The sequence below is a fragment of the Martes martes genome (assembly GCF_963455335.1).
Source record: "Martes martes genome assembly, chromosome: 4".
Taxonomy (NCBI): Eukaryota; Metazoa; Chordata; class Mammalia; order Carnivora; family Mustelidae; genus Martes; species Martes martes.
Window position 1 is genome coordinate 174,645,216 of NC_137891.1, and position 18,052 is coordinate 174,663,267.

The window sequence follows — 18,052 nt, forward strand, 5'->3', positions numbered from 1 at the left end:
TCTTATATAACCTGGTCCCGCCTACCTTTCCAGCTTCACCTTATACCAGTCTTGTTGGCCGTTATGCTTCAGTCACAACAGATTCTTACTTACCCTTAACAAGCTTTTTCCTACCACAGGGCCTTTATACGTATAAGCTGTGGCTCTCTTTTTCTTGAACACCCTTTCCCCTGTTCTTTGCCTGGCTGCGTCCTTCAAGCCTCAGCATATGTATCAGAGATATCCTCCCTCATCATTTTATCTTGCCTAGTCCTGTTCCGTTATTCCCTGTTACTGGAGTCTGTTGCCTCCCTTCATAGCACCTATTACAGTTTATAATGATATATCTGCTTGCATGATTATTATCTGCCTTCCCCACTAGACTTCACAAGAGCAGGGAACTCCTCTGTTTTGTTCATCAGTGTATCCCTAGTACCTGACACAGTGACTGACGTGTAGTCGGTATTTAATAAATATTTAATGACCACTTTCCCAATTCAGCATCTTTGTTCCCATTATCTTTTGTCCTTTTCTTCTCTTGTGCTGTTTAACTGTTTAAACTTTTCCATCCTTCAAGGCTCAGCTCAGTTCCCTTCTATGAAGTCTGTGCTGACTTTGCCATAGTAAATCTTTCTTCTCTCAGATTTTGACATTTATTGCTGATACCCCTCATGTTCTTGGTAAGTCACACTAGCATGTATCTTATCTACCTAATTGGATCCAAGGCTCCCCTCCTCCAAATCTTGTAGCTTGTAATGCCAGTACTCCTTATATTCTTGGTCAATTTCACTAGTTTGTATCTTTACCTAATTTGATCAGAAGCTGCTTCATCAGAAGCTAAGTTGTTTTAGCTGGTAACTCCCCTCATTTCTTTTAACTGGGCTTTGACATGGTAGGCCCTCAGTAGAATTTTTGATGATTGATCATAATGATGCTTATGTATAGGTAGCAATTTTAATTTCTTAGGCTTATTAACATGGACTCTTTTTTGCTTCTCCCTCTTTCTCTGCATGCTTCCCCTGCCTGTGCTCTCTGTCAAATAAATAAAATCTTAAAACAACAGGGGCTCCTGGGTGGCTCAGTGCGTTAAAGCCTCTGCCTTCAGCTCAGGTCATGATCCCAGGGTCCTGGGATTGAGCCCCACATCGGGCTCTCTGCTCAGCAGGGGGCCTGCTTCCTCCTCTCTCTGCCTGCCTCTCTGCCTACTTGTGATCTCTGTCAAATAAATAAATAAAATCTTAAAAAAAAAGAAAATAAAAAAAAATCTTAAAACAACAAAACAACCACGGACTCTTTATTAGAATTCTTAGTGTTTTTTCTAACTGAAGCTGCTTCAGGTTGGTTGGCAGTTATCAGGTAAAAGTACAGAGGTCCAGTCCTGGTACCACAAAGCAGATACTCCTTTGGAATCTGTCACCGGCAAAGAATTAATTATGCACAGTTTTTTCTTAGATGCTTAATCAGTGCTTGTCTAATGCTCTCAGACTGGAGTTATTAACTGAAACGAGAGACAGGGTAATACCTCACTTGAGCTATTTTGTTGAATAACATTTTATTTTGACGTCAAGGGTGAAGACTCCGAGACAATTAACAGTACCTTCTCTGACTTGTCAGTGGGCTCTCAGTAGTAATTCCTCCTCTTTTATTAAAGGCAGAGGAATGTAGGTACTAATATTGTGCATACTTTAAGGCGATTTAAATGCAAATTTAAATTCCTGGTAACTGGGATGATTTAACTTAATATACATGTGGCAAAATGGAGTGATACATGTGAAACCTTTTTAAGAGGAGCCTAATACGTATTTTAAAGCAATGATAATTGTGACTTTTTTTTAATTTTTTTTTTATTTTTTTAAAAGACTTTATTTATCTGACAGACAGAGATCACAAGCAGGCAGAGAGGCAGGCAGAGAGAGAAAGGGAAGCAGGCTCCCTGCTGAGCAGAGAGCCCGATGCGGGCTCTATCCCAGGACTCTGGGATCATGACCTGAGCAGAAGGCAGAGGCTTAACCCACTGAGCCACCCAGGCGCCCAGTGACTTTTTTTTTTTTTTTTTTAAAGATTTTATTTATTTATTTGACAGACAGATCACAAGTAGGCAGAGAGGCAGGCAGAGAGAGAAGGGAGGAAGCAGGCTCCCTGCTGAGCAGAGAGCCCGATGCGGGGCTCGATCCCAGGACGCTGGGATCATGACCTGAGCCGAAGGCAGCGGCTTTAACCACTGAGCCACCCAGGCGCCCCGTGACTTTTTTTTTTTTAAGTTAAAATTTTAAGTAAGCTCTGCACTCAACATGGGGCTCAAACTCATGACCTGGGGATCAAGAGTTGCATACTCTTCTGACTGAGCCAGCCAGGTACCCCATTTTGACTTTTCTGATGGAATTATATCAGAAGATTGTGGGGTGATTTAGTAGTTGTTTTCATGGAAACATTGGAGCAGAGGTACTTAAGGAAGTTTCTGAGAGAAGTTGTTGGAGTAATTTTGTTCACAATCGTTCCTAATCTCTCACTGTTATTTTTTTCCACTGACAACTTAGAAATAATCTTATGAAACCAGCCTCTTCACTTTTTACCCCAACTAGGTCAAAATAAAAAGTATAAGTAAAATGCATTTATATATACCCATACTTCATACTACCACTGGACTGTAATAACTGAACTTTTCTTTTGAAATGTGAGGAGACAAATGATAAACTATGGGGAATTCATTGTAAAAAGTGACTTTAAGCATCTGCCTTTGGCTCAGGTCATGAGATCTAGTCCCACATCAGGCTCCTTGCTCAGAAGGGAGTCTGCTTCTTTCTCTGCACGCTGCTCCCCCTGCTTGTGCGCTCACACGCTTTCTTTCTCTCTCTCTGACAAATAAATAAATAAGATTTTGCAAAAAGTGAGGATTCAGAGTGGATTACAAAGTTGGTATGTACTCAACCCAGTCTCCTGCACTTTTCATATTCACACTTGTTCATAACATTGGTTTCTAGGCATCAGGAGATCTTGGAGTGTGTTCCTGAATCATTTAGTTTTATTCAAGTAGACTTTTATTAAGTGTAATTTATTATATTCTGATTCTTTGGCGTTTGGTTATCTACTTGTGTCTTATTCTCATTCTTTGACCATTTTGGTTAAATAGCACTTTACCTTATAAGGTCATTTAAAACTATACAGTTTAAACTGCCTGCTGATCTTCCTGCTTGTGCTCTCTCTTCCGTAGCCTCAGAAAGCCTCAATTTTTCTGTCTTTCCGATGGGAAGAGTGGTTGTGAGGATTAAATAATTTAATGTACAGGAGCATTTAGTTCATAATACCTGGTACATAGCAAATATTGGCCATTATTTCAGTTCTACATTTTTGTTTACCCAAAGAATAGAAGAAAAGTTGTCTGTTCTTATTAGGTTTAAAATTAATATGATTTAGTCTAAAGTCAGATAACATCTTTGTATATTGGGCAGACTAGAAAAAACTCAAGAATATGTACGTATGTATGTATGTATTTATTACTTTATTTATTTGAGAGAGAGAGCTCAAGTAGGCAGAGCGACAGGGAGAGGTAGAAGCAGGCTCCCCGCTGAGCAGAGAGCCCAGTGTTGCTCAATTCCAGGTCCCCTGGATCATGACCGAGCGAAAGACAGAGGCTGAACCAACTGAGCCACCCTAGTGGCCCAATAATTTTTTAAGGCTTAATTTTAACTTTACTAATTTCTAATGAAGCTAGGGACTTTCTCAGTGACTAGTTTAATTTCATTTACTAATCTGTTTTTCTTTTTTCTTTTTAAAGATTTTATTTATTTATTTAACAGACAGAGATCACAAGCAGGCAGAGGCAGGCAGAGAGAGAGGAGGAAGCAGGCTCCTTGCTGAGCAGAGAGCCCGATGGGGCTTGATCCCAGGACCCTGGGATCATGACCTGAGCCGAAGGCAGAGGCTTTAACCCACTGAGCCACCCAGGCGCCCCGTAATCTGTTTTTCTTGAATCACTCAACCTTAGCCCCAGGTGTTGGCTGTGTGATTGTAATTGGTACAAGTGAGAGAGAATTTCTGGATGTTCTAGCCAGCCCTTCATCACTTAAAAGAGAGACCCTGCAACTGGGAATTGAGACTACTGTTTGTAAGATAATACATGAGACTATTTCAGACCATTGTAATACTTGAACATTATTTGCCTACTTGAAAATCACTGAAAAATATTAAGTCTGGCTATAGAATTTTGGGCTGGGGATATTAATATTGTTAGCCATTTACTTTTGCTTTTTCTAGGTAAAGATCTCAAGTGATTTTACAACATTAGGTATATTTGTTAGGTACTATCTTAAGCATTTTGTGTGCGGTATTTCATTTACTCGTTCGTTTAACAAATATTTATTGAGTACCTGCCATGTGTCAGGCACATAATCTCATTTAATCCTCACCACACCCGTGTAATAGATATATTGTTTATTATTTTAGCCCCATTTCACAGATTAGGAACTGGGACACAGAGAAACTGTGTATCTTACCCATTGTCACAAAGCTGTCAAGGGTCAAATTTGGGATTTTTAGAAAATTTTGATTGACAGTTGCTGAAATACTGGCATAAATTACCTCTATGCCAGATTTTTTTTTTTCTTTAGGAGAAAGATATTAACCAAATTTTGAAGTGTATGCTAAGTAGATTACAGTCCAGGTACTTGGAGCAGGATGTGTCAGGTTTAGGTGAACTAAGCTGGGATGATTTCTTCTCTTACTCCAAATCCAGCTCTCTCTTTTTTTAAAAAAGATTTATTTGTTTGACAGAGTGTTCACAAATAGGCAAAGAGGCAGGCAGAGAGAGAGGGGGAAGCAGGCTCCCTGCTGAGCAAAGGGCCCAATGTGGGACTTGATCCCAGAATCCTGAGATCATGACCCGAGCCAAAGACATTGGCTTAACCAACTGAGCCACCCAGGTGTCTCAAACCCTGTTTCTTCAGAGGCACTCTGGGAGCCAGTGTTACGGAAGCAGCATAGTTTAATTGTTTCAATTAAACAACTTCAGTTGTTACCCACAGTATCATTTTGTTGCTTTTGCGTAGATCTGGTATGATATTTCAGACTTCCATTTTCATTAACTCTGGTTTTATGGTCATCTCTGAGGGGTGCTATAGGGTAATATGACTGCTTTTTTAAAAAAACAAATACCAGGGGCGCCTGGGTGGGTCAGCTGGTTAAGCGGCTGCCTTCGGCTCAGGTCATGGTCCCAGGGTCCTGGGATCGAGCCCCACATCGGGCTTCCTGCTCAGTGGAGAGCCTGCTTCTCCCTTTCCCTCTGCCTGTCTTTCTGCCCACTTGTGATCTCTCTCTCTCTGTCAAATAAATAAATAAAATCTTAAAAAAATAAAAATAGAAACAAATACCAGACTTTCCAAAATGGGAAATAAATATATATTTACTTTAATGAGATTTCCAAGCTGTGCTATACTTCTTTTGAATTTGCCTTTAGAGCATATTGCACATTCTTAATCCTGGTAAGTCTTCATTTCAGGGGAGTTATATTTAACTTTTGGAGATAAGCAAGTCTGGTGAATGAAGTGAGTAATCCGTATGGTTTTTGGTCATAAAGGAGATGTAATTCTAAGAGGTGGAGACTAGGAATTTTGTGTGTGAGGTTCATCTTTGAGAATCTGCAAATAGAATTTCAAAAAGGTTTTGAGCCTTGGTGGCATTCCTGGAAGAGATTCTTGTTTCCCAACATGACTTGAGTTAACAGCACTTATTTTGAACCTGCCAATAAAAATCATTGCTTGAATATAACTTGTTTAACTTGTACTCTCGATTGAGTTGAAAGTCTAATGAGAACATTATCTTGTATTAATAACAGTATCTTATTTGTAAATTTTAATAGTCTCTTTTTTTCTGTCTAAAAGACAGTTTTTTTAAAGGGGAAAGAATATTTTTAGTCTGCTGAGAGGCAAATATATATATAGGAACAGATTTGAACTCATTATAATTAAAAGGTGAAATATATTTTGCTGACCCACTTACCCAGGCATTATGTGTGTGGCCTTTCTGTGGAGGCAGAAGAGTTCAGATAGGAAATTGGTACCATCGCCTGGGTCTGACAACATAGCCTGTTTTATTTTTTTTTAAGATTTTATTTATTTGACAAAGAGAGAGAGATCACAAGTAGGCAGAGAGAGAGAGAGAGAGAGAGAGAGAGAGAAGCAGGATCCTGGAACCATGACCTGAGCCGAAGGCAGAAGCTTTAACTCACTGAGCCACCCAGGCGCCCCCATATCCTGTTTCTAAAAGTAAAGAAATATCTGGTTTTATCCAGTTTCAAGTTAACTGGGTAGGTTAAATGCTGAGCAAGATAAATGTAGTTAATTTTTGGCTCTTTAAAACCGTGGAACAGCTTTATCACAAATGTATGTCCTCCTGATTACCTGGGGGTGTTTATCTCATTTAGGTCATGTTGGTGATTTGTATCTAGTATCAGTGAATAAGTAGAATGAGAGTTGAAAATTTTCTACGGATTCTGTGTCATTGAGGATGAACAATAAATAATAAAATCTAACATTATCAACTATATGCCAGCTGCTATATTCAAGTGCGTTTTATATCTTTATTTAATCTTCCTCTCAATAGTTCCTTGGGGTAGATACTATTATTATCCCCATTTAATAGATAAAAATTCCTTAAGAAAGGAGATCAGGATGCCTACAGTCAACACAGCTGATGAATGCCAAGGTGGAATTTGACGCCTGAGCTTGCAATTGAATGTTACAATGAGCACAAGCTTTTACGAACTATGTGCATTTCAGATCATTCTTCCCTAAGTAAATGAGGTCAGTTGGCTTATGTTTCCTAGGAGAGGAAGAATATAATTTTTAGATCTTGATTAGCCTAAAGATGTATTAAATGTCTTTAAAATGGAAGACTGGGGGTACCTGGGGTACCTGGGTACCTGGGTGGCTCAGTGGGTTAAAGCCTCTGCCTTTGGCCAGGTCATGATCCCAGAGTCCTGGGATGGAGATCCGCATCAGGCTCTCTGCTCAGCAGAGAGCCTGCTTCCTCCTCTCTCTCTCTGCCTGCCTCTCTGCCTATTTGTGATCTCTGCCTGTCAAATAAATACATAAATAAATAAATCTTAAAAAAAAAAAAAAAAACTGTTCCAGAGTATACAAAAGCTGACTGAATAGGTAAGATACTGTGGAGGTAGTTTAGGCTGTTTGTGTAACAAAGTAGTAGTTGTCAGTAGGTTTGTATTGGGAATACCAGTTGTTGTATTTTAAAGGTTTACTTGGGAGACAGAAACAGCAAAGGGGAGGGGGAGAGGGGAGAGAGAGGGAAGCTTAAAGCAGACTCCTTGTGGAGTGTTCGGAACCTCAGGTGGGGCTCTGTCCCAGGACCCCTGAGACCTTGACCTGAGCCAAAACCAAGAGTGGGGGGCACCTGGGTGGCTCAGTGGGTTAAGCCTCTGCCTCTGGTTCAGGTCATGATCTCAGGGTCCTGGGAGTGAGGCCCACATCGAGCTCTCTGTTCAGCAGGCAGCCTGCTTCCCCCTCTCTGCCTGCCTCTCTGCCTACTTGTGATCTCTCTGTGTCAAATAAATTAATAAAATCTTTAAAAAAAAAAAAAACCAAAAAACCAAAAAACCAAAAAACCAAAAACCAGGAGTGGGGCCCTCAACCAACTGAGCCGCTCAGGCCCTCAGGAATACCAGTTCTTATACTTTCTGCCACAGCTGTACTGGAGTACGATGTGAGATATTCTTAATATAATTTGATAAAATTAGATACTTTCCAGCATATGCTGAATTTTTTTTTTTTTGCAGGGAACTTGAAGACTGATGATTATGTTAGACTCGTTTTAAAACTGAATTCCACCATGACTTGAAAGAGACTCTCAGGATCATAAAGCAGTATGATGAAAAAATAGATGGCTTAGTAGTGAGGTGGTTAATGGAGGAGGGAGGAAAATAATAAGGTAAGGGGGGGGATAAAATTTCTGATCATAAAAGGCAAGAGGAGTGGATTAGGGCAGAAATAGGAGAAGCAGATGGCTGTTAAGTGGGTTAGTTGAGAGGAGTGCAGAGAATCTAGGGAAAAGAGGTAGAGAGGAGACAAGGAACACTGGCTTCATTTACGTATTTGGTCAGTTTCACATCAAATTTAAAGGCCAGTAATTGGGGCGCCTGGGTGGCTCAGTGGGTTAAAGCCTCTGCCTTCGGCTCAGGTCGTGATCCCAGGGTCATGGGATCGAGCCCCGCATTGGGCTCTCCGCTCAGCAGGGAGCCTGCTTCCCCCTCTCTCTCTGCCTGCCTCTCTGCCTACTTGTGATCTCTGTCTGTCAAATAAATAAACAGAACCTTAAAAAAAAAAAAAGGCCAGTAATTTAGTCAATTCAATTTAATTTATAGTACCTGTTATGTATTTAACCCAGGGCTAATTAATGTGGACAAAACAATAAGACAAAAGAAGTGCCATATATAGCCCTTGTTCTAAGGAATTTAACGTTCTAACTGGGGAGATAGTACCTGGTTTTTGCAAAGGTTCCATGACAATATTGGATTATATGTTAATGCCAAAAGGGGTGATACTGGCTGGTGATTCTGGAGTTTTTATTTGATAAACCATTCATATTTCAGAAGAACTTCTTGTTTTCCAAGTAAGGGCACAACAAAGAAAAACAACCTTTTCATCTGATACAATTGTATCAGAAAAAATGGAACATTTTATTTATTTTTAATTTTTTTTTAAAGATTTTATTTATTTATTTGAGAGAGAGAGCAAGAGAATGAGACAGAGAGGGTGAGTGGAGAAAGGTCAGCGGGAGAAGCAGACTCCCTTTTGAGCAGGGAGCCCTGTGTGGGACTTGATCCCAGGACTCCAGGATCATGACTTGAGCCGAAGGCAGTCACTCAACCAACTGAGCCACCCAGGTGCCCCAAGATGGAACATTTTAAAACAGAAGGGAAAGGGCATCCTCTCAGATGAAAGTCTTTGTATTGAATAATTTAGCCTTATGGAAAATTTAGTATTCTTTGGTGAAAATGCCACCAAATCTATGGTACGGTGAGTGGTAACTGCTCTAGGAGGTCTGTTAAGCTACAGGGAAGAATTTACTGAGATTAGTCTGGGCTGAAGAGGTCTGTGAGGTCTCCGTGGAGGCAGTTAGACTAGAGTTTGACGATGATGGGTAGATGCCACGTGGAGAGACAAAGGAGGGAATGGTTTTCTAGGCCAGAGCAACAAAACAACGAAGATACTGAGATTGGGATAAACATGGGTTATTGATCAGACCTAAGAATACTTGTCTGCTCTACCCTTGAGGATCACTGTTGGGGCTGCCATGAGCTGGCAACTTTGTTTCCCTGCCTCAGACATCTGTAGTTGCTGGTAGCCCCCCACTTCCTCTCTACCAGGCATGCCGACCCCACAGCCAGACTAGAATCTGAAGTAGTGGCACTGGGCATGGGGCCTCTGACTCTCCTTGGATAGTGCCAGTCTCTCTGCTGGCCCGTGTTGCCCCCAAAGTAGCTTGGGGCCCTGCCTGCCCTGCCTGCCCTGCCTGTAACACCTAACAAGTAAACACACCTGTACAGGTCGTCATCTACCAGAGAGATGCCTGTGAGGGAATGGGGCGTCTCACCTCCTGCTCTCCTACGAAACAACTACTTTGGCCCCAGGCGAGATCACTGGGGGAGGGGAGGGTGTCCAAAAGTGGGGACTTCTGTTGTGGAAGGGGCATCTGAGGCCACTTGAGGAGGGTCACCATTTTTCCCTGCCTGGATCGGCTTGGGTGCCAGCCAGGCCGCTCCGTCCATCCTCTGAGAGCTGTGTCTCCTGCATAGGGTCCCACACAGGATTGTGAGGCGAGGAGTGGTAAGGAGCCGTGAGTGGGTGGTGAAGGGGGAGCATCGCCGGCCTCAGGGCCAGGAGGTCAGGCCTGACACTCAGTACATTGGGTGCGAGCGCAAGCCCCGCTTCTAAGCCCTTTGCTGGATCTAATCGGACTCCTCTGGCTCCACAATCTTGCTGGTAGGAAGCTCTCTGTGCTGAGTGCCTGCTTCATCAGCTGACAAAATAATGCTTTAGAAAAGTTTTCAGCCTTTTTGTTCTAAAAGTTCTAACAGTTTTTCACTAATGAGAGTTGTGAAAGCATCGTATTTTGTTCTAAAAACAATAAACCACTTTCTGTGGAACTGTGAAGAAAGCAAAAAGAATACTTGTCTGCTCCAGTAATAAGAGTTTAGGTTATGGACAAGGAGGAGATAAGATTAGTGAGGTAAAGCTTGAATTATGAACAGTCTTGAAGACTGTACTGGGGATTTGGACTTGATCTTGCTACCATTTAGGAACCACTGAAGGTTTATAAAGGTAAGGCACTGATCCATACAGAATTATAGGCTGATTAATCAAGAGGTGTTATTGGAAAGGAGGCCAGTTAAAGATTTTTGTAGAAATTCAGATGTGTGTACTATCAGGACCTGCATTTAGGAACTTAAAAAAAAAAAAGTATATTAAAAGTTTTGAAGAAGGAAGAGATACGAGTTAATGATGTGGATAAAGAAAGGTAACTGTCAGATTATGAGTTTGGTAAAACTGGGGGGCATTTGTGATAACTAGTTAACTGAAGTTGGAGAAGGGGACAAAGGGGGCAGCCTTTCTGCCTCAAATTCTCTGCTAAATATTACTCTCTATACACATGCTTTTATGACCCCATTTGTTTATTAAAGATTTTATTTATTTTAGAGGGTGTGAACAGGGGAGGGGCAGAGGGAGAGGGTGAAAATCTCAAGCAAACTCCCTGCTGAGCCCTGAGCCAGACATGGCCTCCTTCTCATGACCCTGAGATTGTGACCTGAGCCAAAACCAAGAATCGGGTGCTTAACTGACTGAGCGACCCAGGGATGCCATGACACCATTTATTTGAGATATGTTGAGAGTCTCTAAAATTAACTTGGGATTGAAGTGGGAGTTAAAAGGTTTCTTTTATTTTGGAAACATTCATTTAGGGGGGAACATATATATATATATATATTTATGTGTGTGTATATATTATATATGTGTGTGTGTGTATATATGTATACACACACATATATAATATATACACATATATGTGTATACATATTATATATAATATATATATTATACATATGTGTATACGTATTATATATATGTGTGTGTATATATATGTATATAGTATGTATATGGTACATTTCAAACCATTAAATGTTTTTCACAAGTTATTAGTTACAGAAATTGTATCCTAATAAATAATATTGTTGTTAGTTCGATGACCTGTCCAGTATGGAGGAGTTTTTGGGATGCACTGGTGACTTTAGAATGTTTTCATTTAGGGGAATTTGTCCTGCATACATTGACAACACAGTGTGGCAATACACTGGTTCACCTTGGATGGTTTAATTTATCATGATATAGTTAAAATAGTCCTTCAGTTTTTGTCATTGTGGGATGTTATAGTAGAATATATTATCTATCGTTTCATTAGCATCTGTACCTGATGTCTGCTAACTCTTCAGGGTTTCAAACTGCCTCGTGAAATAGGTATTGTTACTCCTACTTTACAGATGAGGAAACTGAAGCTCATAGGGGTTTGAGAAATGTCCCTCAGGGAGCAGTAGAATTAGGATTCTCCATTAAGTGACATAAAGTCCGTGTTCTTTTTTCTTCTCTGTTCTTGGATTAGAGGTCATAAGGAGAGGGGAAGAAATAATTGATTAGGTGGTAATTTGAATCAGTGAAGTGCTACCCACATATTAACTGGTGTTATCTAGCCTTTTCCATCCTGTGTGTGCAAGAGTAGTGGGAGGAGGGCTTCAAAGGCCAAATGTGGGGCTCAGTCATTAAGTGTCTGCCTTCAGCTCAGGTCATGATCCTGAGGTCCTGGGATTCAGCCCCGCGTCAGGCTCCCTGCTCGGGAGGAAACCTACTTCTCCCTCTCCCACTCCCCCTGCTTGTGTTCCCTCTCTTGCTGTGTGTGTGTGTCTCTCTTTCTCTCTCTGTCAAATAAATAAATAAATAAATCTTCAAAAAACGAAGACCAAATATGATCTAGCCCTAGTTCTAGTCAAGGACAGTCACTTATCTTTTGGATAATGTCTCTCATATCCTTTCGTAGAGCTTTCAACAAATCCTTCCTAAAAATAAATGTCCAGTTCAGAAAACAAACCACCCTGCTGATACAATTCGGCAAAGTGCTAGTCTGGCAAATGACATCCAAGGAAGTTTCAGGGTCCAGCTTCTGGGAAAGTGGGATTTGAAGGTCAGTCTGCTTGAAAGCGTAGTTAGTGCTGAAGACTAGTGGTCATTGATACCTAGCACTTTCTTGGGGGGGGGGTATCTGCCTTTCTTAATTCTCCCCATTATCCACAGCCATAAAAGTTTTAGCTTTTATTCATGTGTGCTGTTGATAATTTATTTCTTCAATGTTCTCTCTTCTCCGTATTCTAAAGCTCAGCCCCACCCTTCTCCACCTCATTCCTGCTGTTTCTTTACCAGCTGCTTGTATTTGGTCTAGTAGAACCTGTGCGCAAATGTGATTAAAGTCCTAGGTTCTTAATCTTTTCTCCCAACATTTCCTTCATCTCTTAACACACAAGTGAAAACAAGTTTTTTTTTTTCTCTAATGAGTGCTATTATTTGTATTTTTGCTGATTGACTATTTTGTCATTCCTTGGACTGCGGAGCAATTAATATAGCCTTTCACTGTTGCTTCTAGACCATTTTTTGCCATTTTTGCATGGCTTCTGATTTTTCAAAGTCCCTAGCATTCGCTGTCCACTGTTCTCATTGTGTTTGGTGACTTTCAGGATCCACGAGGATCACTTTTCTTCACCATCCCATTCCCTAGTACGCACTTTGTCTGCGACTTCACTCTTACTAATTCCTGTCTGTCTGACATCTGTCGATGGCTTTCCTTGCACTCTTTATTGAGTCCTTCCTTTGAGATTAGGAACACACTGAGGTCTTTTCTATCCTAAGTAAGTAAAATCCCCCTGCCCTTCTGGCTCCTAGAGTTATTGCCATATTTTTTTCCTTTTACTCTCAGACATCTAAAAACAGAGCATTCTCTATACAGCCTTTTCTTTCATATTCCTTGTTCTTTAACACCCTTATTGTCTTGTTTCTGTCTCCAACACTTTACTGTAAATGCCATTTCAAAAGTCCCAGTGTCCGTATATCCAGTCATTTTCATAGCCTTTGTCTTCCTTAATCTCTTGTCAATATTTAAGGTATTGATCATGTTCTTCCTTGAACCTCTGTTCTTTGACTTGGAGTTAAAAATATGCGTGTCTGGCCCCATTGAGCCTGGTAAGGCCATTTTATCTGCAACTTGGCTGGTTGTTGGACTCTGGTGTTCATCTCGGGGCCTGTACTGACTAGCAGAAAAGGGGTGGAGCAGGTTGGCACTGTGCATCTCATAGTGCTCTGTACCCTGTGGACTTTTAAGTAAATAATTGATTTGACTTGCTAGTCTTCCTGTTCTTTCTCTTCCTCTCTCCCTAATCCTGCTGTGGCTTGTTTGTAAAATGGATTGCCCACTTCTGCTCTTGACTCTGCTTAAACACTATAGTACATAAAGGCAGACATTTCTTTTTTAGAGCAGACTTTTGGGAAAGAGTGTTATGAATTAAGTTCTTTGGTAAACTCATGTGAGATTTGAAATCCAAAAAATATGGGAAAGTTTAATGAATATCAGGTAAGTGGCCTTCATAAGAAAACTCTGATGTCTTCTCTCTTATTTTAGTATTTTTATGGAAGGTTATTTCTGGAAAAAAAAAAACCCACATCAGATTCTATCACAGCAAAAAATAATTACACTGAGAATCTCAGAATAATAGAATTTCTAAGCCCCACTTATTTTCAGGAGTATTTGCTATAATAACACGGGACGGTGACAGTTCCCTGGAGTTTGTTATTAGGATTTTGACTTGAATTTGCCAGGACAGTTTCAGAAAGTTGCAGAGATAGCTGGGAAGTAGTGGTGTTAGCAAATGTGGGTTAGGATAACACAGATGTAGGAGAGCGAAGGTTTGAGATGACATGATTTTTTGAGTAGGAAACAATATTGAGTAATGCCACTTTTTGTTGCTCTTTTGCTCTGTTAAATGGTCATGGAAGCCTTGTATCCCAAACATTTTTTTGGCCTTAGAGATTTGAGTCATTCTCTGTTCTCAGATGTTTATCACCTTCCTGTACAGGAAATGGAATTACTCAGCCCAGAGAGATGATAAAGAGTTCTGGACTAAGTGAGTTTGGAGGTTCTGGTTCAGTTTTTGTCTTTATTTAGCTACATAGACTTGAGCGAGTCGTTTTATGCTTTGGGCTTCAGATTTGTCAAATGAGGTGAAGTCAGTAACTTTGGAAAAGATACTACTATTTTAATTTGAGGTGTTTTGATAAAATGCCATTCACAGTGAGTCTCAAAGTCAGTTTACAGGTTAGTCAGAAATGTGATAATTCGTATTGAGATAAGTCTGACAATTTTTGTTAAGAGATAAGAGTTTGCGGTATGTCGTTTGACATGTAAGAAGTACTGCAGCTAAAAAAAAAAAAAAGAAATACTGCAGCTATGTCTTTAAAATGGTAGAATAGTTGCTACATCACTAGCGTGTTCCCTGGATTATAAATGTACTAGAAAATATTATTGAACTATGGAGATACTGAAATGTGAAAGCCAGTACAGATTGCCTATTTCAAAATGATGTGATGGCTTTGAAGCACATTTTTTAAAAAGTGTTTATTTATATGAAGAATAGGTAAAATGGCAGAGTGAAATGATATTAACAATAGTAGCTAATGATACTCGGTTGGCACTTCCTATAATGCCAGCTGCTATCCTCAGATGATTTTATAATGCATTTAGTCCTTCTTTAAATAATTCTACGTGGTAGCTATTATCCCTGTTTTACCAGTGAGGACACTGAAACACAGTTGAGTAACTTGCCCATACTGCTAGCGACATGCTGTCACATATGTGACTAGGTCTGTTTGACTCCAGAGCCTCTGTGCCACATACATATATCTGTTACATGCTGAGTTCAGAGTTGTACAGAATAAGGTATATGATGGTGACAACAAAGTAGAATTTGGATATCAATGCTTGACTAGGTTATTGTGTTTGCTTCTTTAAGCTATGTGCTATCCTGTTCTAACATAATTTTCATTATACAGTACAATTATTTTAGTTTAGTGATACCACTCACATTTACTGACCATTGTGACCTGGGTTTGAATTCCAGCTCTACCATGTGATTTTTGTGTAAACTCAGGAAACTCTATCTCTTTGTGCCTCAGTTTACTCATCTGAAAAATGGGGTTAATAGTATCTGCCTCCTAGTGTTGTGAGAAGTAAAGGAGTTGATGCAGAGGGCTTAGAATGACACGAAGTAAACACAGAATAAATGTTGGCTATTGTTATGTTATGTTTTTAACTTTTCCAAGTACCTTCAATACCATTTCCTTCAAATAACATTCCTGCGTGAGAGGTAGAGTCTAGAATTTTGCATATTTAGTCCCATTTTACAAATGAGAAATCCATGAAGCAGCTTGTCTGAAGGACACAAGGGCAAAATTAAACGGAATTAAATTTAAAAGGTTAGTTAACCCTGGTCTGAAAGAGGAAAATAAGGTTTGGGATGAGTGTCATGGCATAGTCACTTCTCTTGCTTGTAAAAGTAGGACAAGCCTGTGGTGTTTGGACCGGGAAGGAAGATCATTCCCAGCTACTCATTTCTTTTTCTAGTCCCTGATTCCCTTCCTGCTGTTAGAGGGGGTTGTTGCTGCGTCATTCCTATGTCCTGGTGTAGCCATCTAGCAGACTGCGAAACAACATTTGAAGGGTATCCGATTCTCTGGGAACTGAGAAAACAGCTTACCTTTTCTATGTGGAAAAAAGGTAAACCGAGTGGGAGGCGTGAGCTGCCCGTTGGAGTTGTGCTGTCATGTGAGTCGTTCTATGGATTTAACTCTTAAACTGCTTTAACTGGATCCCACTCTTTTGTACTGTGGCAGTTTCCTGCAGTTGTTTAGAGGCATGTTTAGGATTTAACTGCTTCTGGGTTTTTGTTGTTGTTGTTTGTTTTTTTTTAAAACAGCTTCATGCGGTCTGATCTAGCTCAGCTGTCAGCACCGGATTTTGCTGCAGTGTGAACTGCATGGTTTCTGCATTGCTGTAACCAGATCCTGGGAAGACTTGCCTTTCTATCTCTTTGATGAAAAGATTTCTTTGCATCTCTCCCTAGGGCTAGTCTGCTGTAGCATTGGAGGCTCTCCCCTACTCTTTGGAAAAACCTAAAAAGAGTTCTTGAGAAGTGACCTTGTGTTGGGTTTCTTTTGGCCAGGATTTCTCCAGCTAACGGCTGTTAGCTTTCCCTTAGCTCTGACACACAGGAACAGCATCTTCAGCAAATGTATATCGGAGCTGCCATGCAAGAGACTACCACTGCTAGTCACTGGGAATGCAGAATATAAAAACTGAAGCAAGTTGAATTAGACTCAATAATGATTAAGGTTAGATAAAATGATATATCCAGGAGAAGACATCATGGAGACTTGGATTGATTTCCCAGTTCTGCCTTTTATTCCCAGTGTGAGTCTGGGCAAATTTGTTTAACTTTCCTGAATCTCAGTTTTCTCATCTATAGACTAGAAGTACTACTAATAATTAGTTTTTAGGATTGTTTTAAGGATTAATTGAGACACTGAACAGAATGCAAGAAACAGTACTGTGAAATGTTACTAACCTTCCTGCAGTTGATTGCGTTCCTTGTTAAAACTGGGATATTAGTACTTAGCTCAGGTTGTTGTAAAGATGAGGTGAGAATAGAGCGAGCTCGCTAGCTAGCTGGCACACAGATGTTACATGTGCAGAAAAGAACCAGAGCAACGGAAATGCTAGAGGCAATATTTCTTTGGAAGAGACAAATGAAAATAGTACCTAAGTCGTACCAACACCGGCAACCCGTGAATTTCAACAGTCTGTGTTACTCTTGCTGTGCTAAGCTAAATATGTGCATTTCCAATTGTATTTTGCCCGTGATTCAGTCCTTTCTTTTTTACACATAATCATGTTCTACTCATTCTCAAAGATTAGCTTGAATTTTACCGTGAAGCTCTTGTAGATCAGTTCAGAGAAATGATTTGTCCTACTTCTAAATGCCGTTGTGATGCTTAGCATGGACTGATTCATAGTGGTTTTGCCCTCATGATCTGCCTGGAGAGATTCTATTCCTTCTTAAAGTCTCATTTGGGTCTCTTCTGTGAAACTTTTCCTAACTCTCACTATCAATCCATTCCTTCTGTGTTTTTGTTATTGTACATCTTGTGAAACACTTGCTGCTTTTACCACGTTGTTATAATTATTTGCTTACTTTTGTCTGCTTATAATGAACTATGAATATCATAGAACAGAGTATTTTCTCATATTCCTATTTTATAGTACATGCCTGGTTCAGTAAGTAATGAATTGAGACTTCGGTGCATTAATCTTGTGTTGGTGTTTTCTTTTTCCAACACAAAAAGGCATGAGTGAGAAGTTCACTTTGGTGTCTCTGTGTGTTTTAAAATAAAACCAACAGGGGTGCCTGGGTGGCTTAGTTCATTAAACGACTGACTCTTGATTTCAGCTCAGGTCACGATCTCAGGGTTTTGAGATGAAGCCCTGTATGGCGCTCTGTGCTCAGGAGTCATCTGCTTGAGATTCTCTCCCTCTCCTTTTGCCCCTCCTCTGCCCCAGCTTGTGCGTACTCTCGCTAAAATAAATAAATATTTATTTTATGGATAAAATTTATTTATGGATAAATAAAATCCATTTGTTTATGGATAAAATTTACTTATGGATAAAATCTTTTTTTTCCTGCTTGTGTTCTAAAAAATAAATCTTTAGATTTTTTTTTTTATAAAAAAAAGATTTCGGGGTGCCTGGGTGGCTCAGTGGGTTAACCCTCTGCCTTCGGCTCAGGTCATGATCTCAGGGTCCTGGAATCAAGTGCCACATTGGGCTCTCTGCTCGGTGGGGAGCCTGCTTTCCCCTCTCTGCCGCCTCTCTGCCTACTTGTGATCTCTCTCTCTCTGTGTCAAATTAAATAAATAAA

The 18,052-nt window shown here is 40.2% G+C and overlaps 1 protein-coding gene across 1 annotated transcript in view; it reads left to right on the top strand.

Moving 5' to 3' along the window:
* The first annotated feature begins 15,636 nt into the window (after positions 1 to 15,636).
* LUZP1 (leucine zipper protein 1) overlaps positions 15,637 to 18,052 on the top strand; it is a 69,711-nt gene continuing 67,295 nt past the window's right edge. Inside the window, exon 1 of the mRNA XM_080800927.1 lies at positions 15,637 to 15,855. The gene's annotated coding sequence lies outside the window, so the exon portion shown is untranslated. The remainder of the gene's footprint in view (positions 15,856 to 18,052) is intronic.